The following is a 15,321-nucleotide window of genomic DNA, read 5'->3' as shown; positions in this document are numbered from 1 at the left end:
CAAATTTCCCATACGTGTCACACCCAGTTTCCCCCATTATTAACATCTTCCATTAATATAGTACATTTGTCACAATTGACCACTATTGACACATTAAGAGGGACTCTAGTTTATTCAGATTTTCTTGGATTTTCCATGCTGTCCTTTTTCTGTTCTTGGATCCCATTCAGGATACCACATCACACTTATTTACCCTCTTGGATATGATAAGTTCCATGTTTTTAATGGCCTTGATGGTTTTCAGTACTGGTCAGATTTTGTTTTGTTTTGTTTTGTTTTTGAATATCCTTCAATTTGTCTGATATTTTTCCTGTGATTGGGTGGGAGTTATGGGATTTGGGGCGGAAGACCACAGATATAAAAGTGCCATTCTTATCACATCAAATCAAGTGTACCTCCTGTCTACATGGGGTCACGATGGTGGTTAACCTTGATCCCTTCAGTGAGGTAGTGTGTGTCCTGTTTCTTCACTGTGAAGTTAGTCTTGTATCTGCCCCATTTTCCATACTATTTTGAAGGGAAGTCACTGTGCCCAGCCCATACTTAAAGTGTGGGAAGTTATCTTCTACCACCACCAGGGTGAAGTTATCGGTACAAATTACTTAGAATTCTTTTTTTTTTTTAAAGGTTTTATTTTTGAATAAACTCTACCCCCAATGTGAGAGCTGGAATTCACAGTCCTGAGATCAAGAGACTCATGCTTTACTGACTGAGCCAACCAGGTGCACCAAATTACTTAGAATTCTTAGGCATAGAATATTCTTCTTTTTTCCAACTTAATTATTCAGGCGTTTATATCAGTATGGACTCATCAATATTCATTTTATACTTTAGGTTATAATCCAATACTTCTTTATTTATTGGGTTGCTGAAATTGTTTTGGCCATTGGGGCTTTATCATCGACTCCTGAGCCCCTTTGACACACTTCCATCTTTTTTTTTTTTTTTTTTTTACTTCCTAACTTTCCCACACTATAAGATGTTCCAAACTCCTCTTGAATGTTGCCTACCCCAGAATGAGCCGAGAATCATATCTCCAAGAATCTCTGGTTTGTTTTATTAAGGTGTGGCATTAGGAATCAAGATGTGGGTGCTAAGTGTCCTGTATCTTAATATATTGCACCCCATTAAGCAAATGGATTGTGTTAAGAAACTCTGGTAACATCCATTCATCCATCTAAACACTCATTGAAAAATTTTTTGGAAAGCTTATAATGTCACATGCCCAGTGCTAAAACTGGGAATACAAAATAAAGAGCAATATTTGTTTGTATGGAAGTTCTGGGTTGGCTAGTTACACGAGCTTAGATGCCTATACAAATGCCATGATAAAAATCTTACTTGTTTAATTTTATTTGACAAATAATTATCGTGTGCAGTTGGTCTTGCGCTAGGTACTTGATATACAAAGAGAAATATAGCCCAGTCCTTGCCTTCAAGGAACTTTACATATAAGTGACATGGGGGTGGGGTGATCAGAAAGCACATGTCAACGGGCACTCAAAAGCTGGTCTGGGGGTGTGGAGTCTATTCCTGACTGATGGTTTGAGACTTGGTTAATGCATCCTTCCCCAAATAGCTTTTCAAAGGGCAATACCTTAGTCCCCCCAAGGTCTATATTATCAATAAATCTAGCCTTAGATTTTCGTAGTGTCTGCCTTCTCTAATGTGTTCAGAAATCCTTCTGGATTTTACTCACGTATAAAATGTTTGCCCTATCTCATCCTGAGTGCTGGTATTGTATAAAACAATCCATAACTGTTTCCACAAACCGCCCTAGAGTGCCTATGTCCAACTTTCAAGACTTTGCTCTTTCTGTCACTGCTGCCACCCCCCGGAGCTAAAACACATTACCGCCCCCCTCCAGGAAACATCGCATTGGGGCTGAGTACCCTGCCCTGGTCCTATTTACTTAAATAGGGAACTGTCGTGTCTCTTACACTTTGAGATTGGACCTGCAGCTTGCATGTAAATATTGACATGTAATAGAAGAAATTAATGTGTATGAAGAATCCCATAACTTAGCCTGACTTCGTACAGGATTGCTAGACTTGGAGTCATGTCATTTGGTTGTATAAATGGATGACTTTGGCCAAGGCATTGACAGTGGCAATGAGCTTTTTGTAATGCCCCCTTGGTCTCTTTTTTCTAGGTGGGTGACCTTGGACAAATTGTTCAATTCTCAGACTCTCTGGTTTTGCTTTTGTGAGGCAGGTGGGAGTATGATGTATTTGCTAATACCCTCATAGGGCTGTTTTGAGTATCCAGTGAGTTAATGGATGGGAAGTAATTTTCCCTAAAGAAAAGTGTGATAATAATAGTACTATTAATAATTATTTTTATCAACAAAATACTCATTGAATTTATAAGTGTGTAACTTTGGAACTAGATAGGCCTGAGTTGAGTTCTGGGACCTTGAGCAAGTTATTTACCTGTCTGAATCTCCATTTACTTATCTATGGAGTATCACTAGAATGATAGTACAAATTTTAGAAAGAGAACCAACATGTGTGACTGAATACTTGGTGTTACGGAAGGTACGTTTGTGTCTTCTCAGAATTTATTTGTTAAAACCCTAACCTTCAATAGTATGGTATTAAGAAACAGGGGTTTTGGGAGAATTAGGTCATGAGGGTGGAGCCCCTATGATAGGATCAGTATCTTCATCAGAAAGGGAAAGAAGAGAGCCAACCCTCTCTCTTCCATGTGAGGACACAGCAAGAACAAGGCTCTTTGCGACCTAGGAGAGGATTCTCAAGAGAATCTGACCATCTTGACTTTCTGATCTCGGATTGCTAACCACCATAACTGTGAAAAATGAATTTCTGTTGTTTCAGCCTCTCCGTGTATGTATTTGTTTCCAGCAGTCTTAGACTCCTGGACTAAGGTTATTTATTTTCTCATGATCGACACAACATTGATGGCAGAATTCACACCTAAGAGAAGCCTTAGAAGATGTAATCTTTGTGAAGATTAAATGATATAATTGATTCATTCCTCAAATATTTACTGCTGTATTCTAGGTGCTAGGGAATATCCGGAAACGAAGCACATAAAAATCCCTACCCTTGGGGAGCTAACATTCTGGACATGGTAGAAGGATAGAGAAGAAAGAAAAAATTAGCAAGTACAGGACTTGGACTTTCCGGTGGTAGTAGGTGTTACGACAAGGATTAAGCAGATGGGGGGAATTTCTGATTTTTAAGTAGGGTGGGCAGGGAAGGCCTCACTGAGGAAGTGGCCTTTGCATAGTGGCTGGAAGGAGGTAGGGGTGAGAGTCAGAAGATGCCTTAGGGGAGAGCTGCTGAGGCAGAGCAAGGAACTTCATACAAAGGCCTGAAGTGAGCATGGATAGCAGGCCTGGCTGCATTTTGAGTTTTTTTAAATTAAGGCAGGGCACTGATGGAGTCTTTAAGACCTGGTTCTGATTTCTTCTTAGAATGTTCATCCCAAGCAGTGGGCTGTAGTTTCGTGCGGGAGGATACTCTCTCAAATTGGCATCATAAACTGGCCATGAAAACCGCCACAGAGCTTAGCCTAAGCCTGTTGTCAACAGCGAACTCCATCCGGGCTGGCTTGGTTTTCATCTGAAAATCAGACAGTGGCCTACTTCTTCTGACTTTTTAATTTCTAAGAAACAAGCCCAATCAGCCAAAAATGCTTACCATGCTATAGGATGAGGTTCTCAGTTCATTTTCCTCACGGTGTCTTAAGTGGAGAAGGAGAACACGTGCGTACCCCTGGAGGTCTGGGGGCATAGCCCGCAGTGACATCAAAAGCTTGAAATTTCCCGAAAGCTCGTGTTTCTCTAAACAATGATTGCAAAATTTACAATACACTGGTTCTCTCTTTGTAAAATATCAAACTTTCAAAACCATGAGCACTCCAAGATAAGCTCCATTTATCCTAAAGCTTTATATACCCCCTGCTACACTGCTGTGTATCCTGTGGATACCCCATCTTGGGAAGTATAGAAAATCAGGCTATACTAAGTAGAATTATTTTGGTTTTGAGGTTAAATATTCCTTGCAAAGTGTATTACATCCATAAATCTTGCAAGTGTAAATTTGCATGCAAATTGTCACCCATCCTGATTTCCTCCTAGTCATGTTGTCTCTAAGATACAAATTCCCCAAGTGGTTAAACATTGCCTCTTTTTGACAACCTTCCTTTTTTGCTCCTTGCTTTCTTTTTCTTTCTTTCTTTTTTTTTTTTTTTAAATTGAAATATATTTGACATACAATGTTGTGCAGGTTTTGAAGGTGTGCGGCACGTTGATTTGATAGATTTATGTATTTGTGGTATGATTCCCACCGTAGTGTTAGCTAACACCTCTATCGTATCACATAATTACCATTTCTCTTCTGTGGTGGGAATAATTAAGTCTACTCTCTTAGCAAGTTTGATGTTTATAATACAAAGTGCTTCTTTCTCCCCCTCTGTCTTCTCACTACTGGCAGTGCTTATGTGTTTGTGTGTGCTTGGGTCTTTTTGTCTTCTTACCCATTTTGCTCAGCAGTATGGTTGCTGAAGCCAGACTACCTTTTTAAATTTTAAAATTTTCGAGCAGTGTTATTGAGCTATGCTGCCTGGATTTTGAATCTCACCTCCACTATTGACTGGCTCTGTGACCTAGACAAGTTACTTAACCTCTCTAGGCCTGTTGATTTTTCAAGGAGAGTAATGATGGGAGTCTATGTCCTAGGGCTGTGGTGAGGATCAAATGAGTTAATGTCTGCAAAATGATTAGAACAGTGTGTGCATGTAGAAAGTGTTCAGTAAGTGCTGGAGGTTGTCTGTTGTGATTGTTGTCTGTTCTTTTCTGTGCTTGGTCACTGGAGTGTGCTCAGCACAGTGGGAGGTATTCATCCTCCTCTTCCTCCACTCGAAGTGCTCCCACAGAACTTCCTGCAAAGCAGCCCTTCTTGTTCTCTTGTGATTATTTGATTACAAAGCCTTGTGTCTCTTTTGGCCAATCACTGAAATCTTGCCCACCTCCCTTCAGGGGACACTTGGCAATATCTGGACATATTTTTCAAGGTCACATTTTGATAGCACACCTGAGACAAGGGGCTACTGACCTCAGTGGGTAGAGGCCGGAGTTGCTGCTAAAGTGCTAACCCTGCCCTACAATGTCTGGGATAGGCCCACCACAAAGAACCAGTCTGCTGCAGATGTCAGTAGTGCTATGGTTGGGAAACCCTGCCCTAGACTCTGAATCCAAAAGGCAGGTATCCTCTTTTGTCCTATAATCCAACTCTGGTGTAATGCCTGGTCCAGAGCAGGCACTCCAACTATTTGTTGGATGGGTTCCTGCATGAACATGTTGAGGTGGAGGACACGACATTGCCAGTGGACATTCTGTCGCCATGCATACTTGGCAGAAGGCTGCTACTAATCATGGACTCTGGCGTTGGCATGTTTATCAACTATTCATAAGACTCAAAAAGACAGTACTGATAGATTTGCAGGAGAGGCTATGTCTAATGCTGGATGTCTCAGCATATTTAATTTCTACCTTCACTGTAGCAATAGGGAAGGCCTGGTCAACAGGGAAGGCCTAATCCATATAGATCCTGTGATGCAGAACCTCAAAGGATGATTGTGACTCACTGTAGATCTCTACCTAAGAAGAGTCCAAAGAAGATTTCTAATCTTTTCTCTTTTCCTCTTGTCTCTCTTGGCTTCCCTCCCTGCAGCCATCTGAAAATGGCTAGAAGAGACAAGACTCCATCCTTGCCCAGTCATGGCTTGAATCGCTAAGTGGATCAGCACAGAGGTGCAGCCTCTCCTTTTCCCTGTGCCTCGCCAGTTGCTACCAGTCTGGGGACAGAAAGGAAATGACTAAAAATTGAACGGAGGCCTCCAACAGGGCTGTGAGGAGATCTAGCCCATTTTTAGCACCTTTTAATGTGAAAATGTCTCTCAGCAGGACATCCCCCCTCATTGTTTGTTTAGTTATGTGATCAGGAAGTGGACACAATTTTCTTGAATTATTCCTGCCAGACACTAAATTATATCTCAAAGAGCAAGGCTTTTGATTTTTTTTTTTTCACCATTCATTTCTGTTTTTGTTATCACACAAGGCAGGCTGATAGTAGAAGCCATTTTCTCACTAAATTCCCGTGGAAGGGGGAGGGCAGGGACCCAGTTCAGAGAAGAAGCAAGAGAGTTGCGCAGTTGACTATAATGATGAGATCTAGGATAGTTGAATTCAGCTAAGTTTCCTTAACATTCTGAAATGTCCACGTGGGTCCAGAAGAGGGATCCCAGGATCCCCCTACACAATCCCAGGAGAAGGGGCCTGTGAAGGGTGTTGTTCAGATTTGCCAAGTATAGGGTGGGAGCAGGCAATGGGTTCACTCTCTGTATGAAGTTGTCACTGGGTGGGGGGGAGAGAAGGGTTGGGGTCAGAAGAGAAAGATTATGCCGTGTTGTACGAAACTACTAAAGTTGACATCGGTTGTAAGCTGAAGAAGTTAAATTAAGGAGAGGAAAAATGACAAAATATGATTGAGCTTTGAAAAACCGCTATCCTTTCAAGTTATTTCTGACCGAATTCCATTTACTAGAACTACCTGTGTCCAGTTTGAACCATGTTTCTACACAAAAGTAATTACACTCAACGGATGGGGACCAGATGGCTTCAGGCGCTGGTGGGTGCTGGCACACAGAAATGAAAGACACCATGCCTTCAGAGTCCTCCTCTCACCTACAGAATAATCGGTGTCTAATCTGTTTGTGACTAAGATTCTCTCTGTAATCATGTGTAATAACCCAGTTTATTTGCTGTGAGACTCAAATGAGATAATTTATGTATGGAAGCCTGTCCACTGAAAACTATAAAACCCTTGTTTTGCTTTTAGGATACGAGTATGGAAGTGGCTTATATCACTTCTATCCACCTCTTCCTGGGTAAAACACAGTCAAGTTGACAAGGGCATCTGGCCATATAAAGGAGTGTGTGGTTATTTGGGGAGCATTAATACATTGTTTTAGAGGGATGGAGGGAAGGGAAGTTTGGACTATCCAAATGATACAGGACTTCTCAGAATGAAGTAATGGTTAACCTTTAAACAGTGATGAATGTTTGTCCCATATGATTCCCTGTGCATGCAGAGACCAAGTCTAAATTTCCAAATTATTTTATTACTTTACTAGCTATGTCTTATCAGGCAACTTACCAATCTTTCTGAGCTTCAGCTACCTCATTAGTGAAAGGGGCCAGGCACTGCCACTCTTAAAGCCTTCTGTGAAGTTGAGAGATAAATTTGTGAATTGCCTTTGCTTGGTGCCTGGCACCAAGTAGATCCTTAAAAAGAGCATATATTGGGACGCCTGGGTTTCTCAGTGGGTTAAAGCCTTTGCCTTCGGCTCAGGTCATGATCTCAGGGCCCTGGGATTGAGCCCCACATCACGCTCTCTGCTCAGTGGGGAGTCTGTTTTCCCCTCTCTCTCTGCCTGCCTCTCTGCCTACTTGTGATCTCTGTCAAATAAATAAATAAAATCTTTTTTTTTAAAAAGTACTTATTAATGTTTCTGCCTACTTTCTAGCATTATAAATGAATAGGTAGAGACCCATAAAGTGTCTCTGCTAAAGACCCAGAGCTGAAACTAGACCCCACTTGTATTATTCCTAGTCTGATGTGTTGTCCCTTCTACTACCCCCTCATGTTAATCTGTCACCATGACTTGAGGTTTCTTTTGAAATGTTTTTTTGAATTATCCTTTCATCTCCCTTTTTTACTGAAGACCCCCTGGTTGGATTTATGTGGTGTTGTGACTGGCACTTTCCTTCAGTTTTCCTTCCTGCTCTCACTTGGTTCATCTAGATTGATCATTTGCCTGTCCTAGACTTTCCACTATCTACTACATCAATTCTAAGTCTTTCTGCTGACTTTTCAAGGTTTTCTCCCATATTCTTCCAAGTTTTCAAGGTCTTCTCCCATCTCTTTCTTCAAGGACCAATAGAGCCTGGGGAATGGGATCTATTCTGTGCATGGCTGGGCCACTGTAAGCAAACATAATACACCTGTTAGAGTTCTGGAACCCCACACTTGTTCCCTCCCATTTTCCCAAATACTCACATGTTCTATACCAATGATTGGCATACTTTCCTGAGAAGGGCCAGAAAATATTTTAGGCTTTGTGAGTCTTATGGTCACTATCACAACTATTCCTCCCTACTGTTGAGTGAAAGTGATCATAGACTATCTGTAAATATAGGAGTCTGGCTTTGTTCTAGTAAAACTTTATTTATACAAAAATAGGCTGCTGGTGGGAGTTTGAAACCTCCTGTTCTAAACTACAGCTTTACTCCCCTCGTTCTTATCTCTCTTCACTTTTTCCTAGGCACATAATCTCTCTCCCATATGGACCAGGCTTCTTGCTATTGTATCCAAGGACATGGACATTATCTTTCTTCTTTGTCTTTGCTTGCACAACTCCAGAACCTAGAAAGTCCTCCGTACTAACTATTCTGACACTCTCTTCATTGTCTCTGCTGACTGCTTGTCTAGTCTGAATCATACATTCAATTATGCAAATGCAATTTATTGCTAATTGTTTCAAATGTCTTAGCTTTCTCATATTAAGCGCGTTTCCTGTATTCCCAGACTGTGCCTAAGACAATATAATTAGATACTACAAAATAAATACAAGTTGGTCCACTTTTTTATAACCTATATACTGTACTTAAAATTTGAATTAAAATCTTGGCAGAGGACTCCATTCATAAAGATTCCTTTTTTTTTTTTTTAAGATTTTATTTATTTATTTGACAGAGAGAAATCACAAGTAGATGGAGAGGCAGGCAGAGAGAGAGAGGGGGAAGCAGGCTCTCCGCTGAGCAGAGAGCCCGATGCGGGACTCAATCCCAGGACCCTGAGATCATGACCTGAGCTGAAGGCAGCGGCTTAACCCACTGAGCCACCCAGGCACCCAAGATTCCTTTTTTTAACTGCTAGAACTTGTACAGGAATTTAGTAAAGTGTCAGGATATAAAATCAGTGCACAGGAATCAGTTGCATTTCTGTATACCAACAAGACAGAAGAAAGAAAAATTAGGGAGTCCATCCCATTTACAATTGCACCCAAAACCATAAGAAACCTAGAAGTAAAGCTAACCAAAGAGGCAAAGAATCTATACTCAGAAAACTATAAAGTACTCATGAAAGAAATTGAGGAAGACACAAAGAAATGGAAAAATGTTCCATGCTCCTGGATTGGAAGAACAAATATTGTGAAAATGTCTATGCTACCTAAAGCAATCTACACATTTAATGCAATCCCTATCAAAATCCCACCCATTTTTTTCAAAGAAATGGAACAAGTAATCCTAAAATTTATATGCAACCAGAAAAGACCTCGAATAGCCAAAGGAATATTGAAAAAGAAAGCCAAAGTTGGTGGCACCCCATTTCTGGACTTCAAGCTCTATTACAAAGCTGTCATCATCAAGATAGCCTGGTACTGGCACAAAAACAGACACATAGATCAATGGAACAGAATAGTCCAGAAATAGAACCTCAACTCTATGGTCAACTAATCTTCGACAAAGCAGGAAAGAATGTCCAATGGAAAAAAGACAGCCTCTTCAATAAATGGTGTTGGGAAAATTGGACCATTTCCTTACACCACACACGAAAATAGACTCAAAATGGATGAAGGGCCTCAATGTGAGAAAGGAATCCATCAAAATCCTTGAGGAGAACACAGGCAACAACCTCTTCGACCTCATCCGCAGGAACATTGCCAAAGGCAAGGGAAGCAAGCGGAAAAATAAACTCTCAGGATTTCATCAAGATCAAAAGCTTTTGCACAGCAAAAGAAACAGTTAACAAAACCAAAAGACAACTGACAGAATGGGAGAAGATATTTGCAAATGACAGATCAGATAAAGGGCTAGTGTCCAAAATCTATAAAGAACTAGGCAAACTCAACACTAAAAGAACAAATAATCCAGCCAAGAAATGGGCAGAAGACATGAACAGACATTTCTGCGAAGAAGACATCCAGATGGCCAACAGACACATGAAAAAGTGCTCCACATCTCTCAGCATCAGGGAAATACAAATCAAAATTACAATGAGATACTACCTCACACCAGTCAGAATGGCTAAAATTAACAAGTCAGGAAATGACAGATACTGGCAAGGATGCGGAGAAGGGGGAACCCTCCTACACTGTTGGTGGGAATGCAAGCTAGTGCAACCACTCTGGAAAACAGCATGGAGATTCCTCAAAAAGTTGAAAATAGAACTACCCTATGACCCACCAATTGCACTACTGGGTATTTACCCTAAGGATACAAATGTAGTGATCCGAAGGAGCACATGCACCTGAATGTTTATAGCAGCAATGTCTACAATAGCCAAACTATGGAAAGAACCTAGATGTCCATCAACAGATGAATGGATAAAGAAGATGTGTGTGTGTGTATAGGGTATCATGACTAGAGGGTATCATGCTTAGTGAAATAAGTCAGTCGGAGAAAGACAGCTATCATATGATCTCCCTGATGAGGAAGTGGAGATGCAACGTGGGGGGTTAGGGGGTTAGGAGAAGAATAAATGAAACAAGATTGGATTGGGAGGTAGACAAACCATAAGGATGGTGGGGTTATGGACATTGGGAAGGGTATGTGCTATGGTGAGTGCTGTGAAGTGTGTAAACCTGGCAATTCACAGACCTGTATCCCTGGGGATAAAAATACATTAAATGTTTATAAAAAAATAAAAACAACAACAACAAAAGATTCCCTTTTGTTTTTTTTTAAAGATTCATTTATTTATTTGGCAGAGAGACAGCGAGAGAGGGAACACAAGCTGGGGGTGGGGGGTGGGTGGAAGAGGGAGAAGAAGGCTTCCTGCTCAGCAGAGAGCTCTACGTGGGGCTCGAATCCAGGACTCTGGGATCACGGCCTGAGCTGAAGGCAGACACTTAATGATTGAAAGATTCTGTGCAAGATCATAATAAAGTTCAAGTAACTGAAAAAGAAAAAAATGGGGGAACCTGGGTGGCTCAGTCATTTGAACCTCTGACTCGATTTTGGCTCTGGTCATGATCTCAAAGGCTCCTGGGATTGAGCCCATGCATCAGGCTCTGCACTCAGCAGAGAGTCTCCTAGGATTCTCTCCTAGAGAGAACTCATGTTCTCTCTTTCTCTAAAAATCTTTCTTTTTTAAAATAAAAGTTTAAATAATTGGTGTGTGGTAAAGCCTAACTCAGTAAATGTCTAGGATGTCCTTTCTCTGTTTTTCTTTTGGGTACAGAAATCTTTCTTAGAATTTCCTATGAATTAATCTATAGGATTAACTGATTTGGACCTAATTCTTTCAAATATGCCTATCCCACTGTCTTTGGCAAATAAATTTACCAGTGTTCCAGGCCTAAGAAATAAAGAATTTTTTTCCCCACACTGGGGCGTTGTGGCTGGAGTATGAAGAGACTCCACAATGTGAGTGCTCTAGAATGTAGTAGGACTTTGGTTCAGATTCCACAATTTTTCCACCCATTTCTTTAAAAAATCTTAATGTATATTAACAAATGGTAGATATTAGGGATTTGGGAATGTGTCTGAACTTCACAAAGGAAACCATGGCTGGGTGCTGAGCCCAATGTTTTTGATACACTTTGGTTTTCTTGCTTGGGTTTTTGTAAACAAACTTGTTGGTTTAATCTATTTAGTTTGCATGTTTTGTATCAGACCCGGCATTTTATGAGCTTTTATTTACGAAGATTTCTATAGTATATTCTCCCACCTTTTTTTAGCCTCTCCAGATCCTTTTATCATTGCAGCTTGGTCAGGTTGCCTTCACTGTGAAATCTCCATGACGAGTTCATCTTCCTGCAACTTCTCCCTTGTCTGAAGTTGTAGATAGTTGAATGCTTGCATCATTCACTTTCCTAGCGTAGCATTTTGGCCCTTACCATGTATTTTCTGATAATATTGCTTGGTTGCCATGTTGTTTTGTTAGTAAACTACAAATGTTCTATCTCTTGTCTCTCCGATGAGACTGTAAGCTCTCCAAAGGCAAATACCTAATTTAATCTTTCTTTGAATTTTCCTCAATATGTGTCTTGAATAAAAGAGTGTCTCAAGATTCTAGGGGCATAAAATTGGTATCTAAATGGCTCTCTGTTATGGAGTAAGACTTTTGTATGTAGTATATCAGAAAGACTCAGATAGTGTTGTCAAGATAGGAAAGATTTCTATGGTCTTCAGTACCTTCTTCAATGGCCAATTTGTTAGTTCTCTTCAGTAGACCGTGATCTGCTATTACTAGGGAAGTATCAAAAGGGAACTCCAGAATTTCCCAAGAGACTAAATGTTTGGACTATGGAGGTCATTAATGTTACCTATTAGTGTTAAATTGTTCATCCTTTAAAAGCCCTAATAAAAAGCTCCCACATCTTCTCTCATGACATTTTATTCATAGAAAGGCATCAGTCAGATGGGGGCTGTTTATTCATTCATCGGAAGAAGTCTGTGTTTGGGGTTAGTTGGGCAGATTGTGTTATTGAATTAAATTTGAATTAAATTTCTTTTTCAAAAATGAGGGAAAGTTCCATATTCCAAAGGAAAATTTTATAATTTTACTTTCATACCTCAGTTTCATATAAATTCCTAAATCAGTGTTACTGCAATTTTGGCAATAAATGCTTACAAATAAAAAAGACTCTAATTAAAACTTTTCCAGAAAACACCCAAGTCTCTCTCTGGATATGATAAACTCTAGCATTTTAATGGAAATTTTCATTCTTGAAAATCAGGCCTGTTTTTAAAGAGGTGGATAATTAAAACAAATAGCTAGGATGGAAACTTGACCTGCACTACATTAAGATGTTTCATGGATATTGCCTTTCTTAGCTTTGGTAGACCTTTCCAGAGCTGCTAATCTCTATCTCTGGCTAAGTTCTGTCCTGGCCTTTAAGGGTGTTTGTTCTATACAGTTTGTGTGTGTTGGTTCATTCCTTAATTTACCAAGCATTTATTAAATGTCTACTTGTCTTAAGCACTTTTAACCATAGATGAACTCATACCAGTAAACATACTGTGAGAAATCAGCTTGAAAACTTCTAGGGGCCTGATACATGGCAGAAATATCAAATCCACTTAAGTTCAGTATATGCTCAAAGAATTTGTTTTCTTTTGTCAACAGCATGGCTGCCTTTAAAAAAACAAAAAACCCCAAAAATGCAACATAGTGAACTCCTTAAAGATAAAATGTGGATCTCTTGCATCCTTGCATTTCACATGCCTTCTGTGGCTAAGCAGTCAGTATCTCTGTGTTGGACAAATAAGTAGAACCAGCATGCAATGTGCAAATTTATTTTTTTACTTAAAAAATTGTAAGAACATTTACCATGAGATCTGCCATCTTAAAATTTTAAATGTGCAATACAGTATTGCTAATTATAGGCACAGTGTTGTACAAGCGATCTCTAGAACTTGTGTAGCCACCATTTCATACCCATTGAACAGCAACTCACCATATCCCCCCTCCTCTCACTCCTCTGCTGTAGTGAACATGGAAGTGCAGCTTTGTCTTTGAGATCCTGAGTTCAGTTCTTTTGGATACATACCTAGACATGGGAGTGCTGGGTCGTATGGTAGTTCTGATTTTCTGATTTTCAGCGGAGTCACCATAGTGTTTTCCACAGCAGCTGTGCCATTTTCCATTTCTACCAGCTATATATGAGGGCTCCAATTTCTCCATGTCTTTGCCAACGCTTTTTATTTATTTATTTATTTAGGTATTGATTGACAGCTATCCTAACAGGTGTGAGGTGATAACTCGTTGTGGTTTTGTTCTCCCCAGTGATTAAAATTGTTGAGCATCTTTGCATAGGCCTGTTGACCATTTGTATGTCTTTTCCAGAGAAGTGTCTATTCAAGTCCTCTGGCCGGTTTTTGAATTGGGTTATTCAGAGATTATCTTTCCCCCATTGTATATTTTTGGCAGCCTGTGGAAGACCAGTTGACTGTAAACATATGGGTTTATTTTTTGGCACTGTATTATTCTGTTCCATTGGCCTGTATATCTGTTTTAATGTTAGAACTGTATTGTTTTAACAAGGGTAACTTGGTAATATATTTTAAAATCAGGAAGTGTGGTGCATGTAAAAGCATCAGAATAGAAAGGGAAGAAGTAAACTTATCTCTGTTTGTAGACAGATTTTTACATAGAAGACCTTAAAGGTGCCACAAAAACACTGTTACAACTAATAAATAGATTAAGGTTGCAGGATGCAAAATCATACAAAAATAAGTTGCATTTCTATACACTTATAATTTCCCAAAAAGGAAACTAAAAACAATCCTAGTTGTAATAGAATCAGAAAGAATAAAGTACTTAGGAACAAACTTAACAAAGGAGGTTGAAAGACTTGCACACTGAGAACTAGACCATTAGTATGGAAGATGAAGAAAAATGAAGGAATGATTTATGAAAGATTGATGAAGGAAATTAAAGAAGTTAAAAATGAATGGAAAGACACCCCATGTTCTAGGATTGGAAGACTTAATATTGTTAAACGTCCATACTACTCAAAGTGATCTACAGATTTACCACAATCGCTATCAAATCCCAATAACATTTTTTTTTATAGAAATAGAAAAATAAACCTTAAATTAATATGGTCACACCCACACACACATGACACCCACACACACCACAGGAAGCCGAAGCCATCTTGCTGGAGGCATTGCAATATGTAAGTTTTTAATAGAGAAAGTACCAGAGAAACGCATTTGAAAAAATAAGAATTTGGACAGTGTAAAAACATCATTATATTGAAAATGAACAAAATTTTGGAAGATAACTTCTTGGAAAAATATATTTAATGGTGTAAACCAAGTGTTTCTGAAAGAGTGTTTAGTGTTCCATGGACTAATAATAAAGATCTTTTGTGAAGAAGAGTGTTCTGTGGTCACCTAAAGCTTGAGAAATAATGGGTCAAACAAATCTTTGTTGCAGGGCTTGTCTGAACCTTTAATATGCATGGTGAACATCCAAGAATAATTATGTGTAGCATATCTCAAACATATGTGACCGTGACATCCCACTAACGGAGAATATTTCTCAGTACTGATGTTTTCGCAAAACATACTTCAGAAAGTGCCATTTTAGAGCAATGATATTCCAGTTGTGTTCTATGAAGTCCCAGGACCCTGCAGAGGTGCTTGGAGACTGCCACAGAGAAGGGGAAGAAAGATAGGAGTGCAGGCTCCCACTGTAGGTGATCAGTTTTATCAGTTTATGGGTTTGAATTCTATGTGACATTTTATATTATATATGTGGCATTTATATTTTATAT

This window comes from Mustela putorius, unplaced genomic scaffold (genome assembly GCF_011764305.1).
Source record: "Mustela putorius furo isolate JIRA1106 unplaced genomic scaffold, ASM1176430v1.1 tig00003853_pilon_pilon_pilon, whole genome shotgun sequence".
NCBI classification, from domain to species: Eukaryota; Metazoa; Chordata; class Mammalia; order Carnivora; family Mustelidae; genus Mustela; species Mustela putorius.
This window is presented reverse-complemented; position numbering follows the sequence as displayed.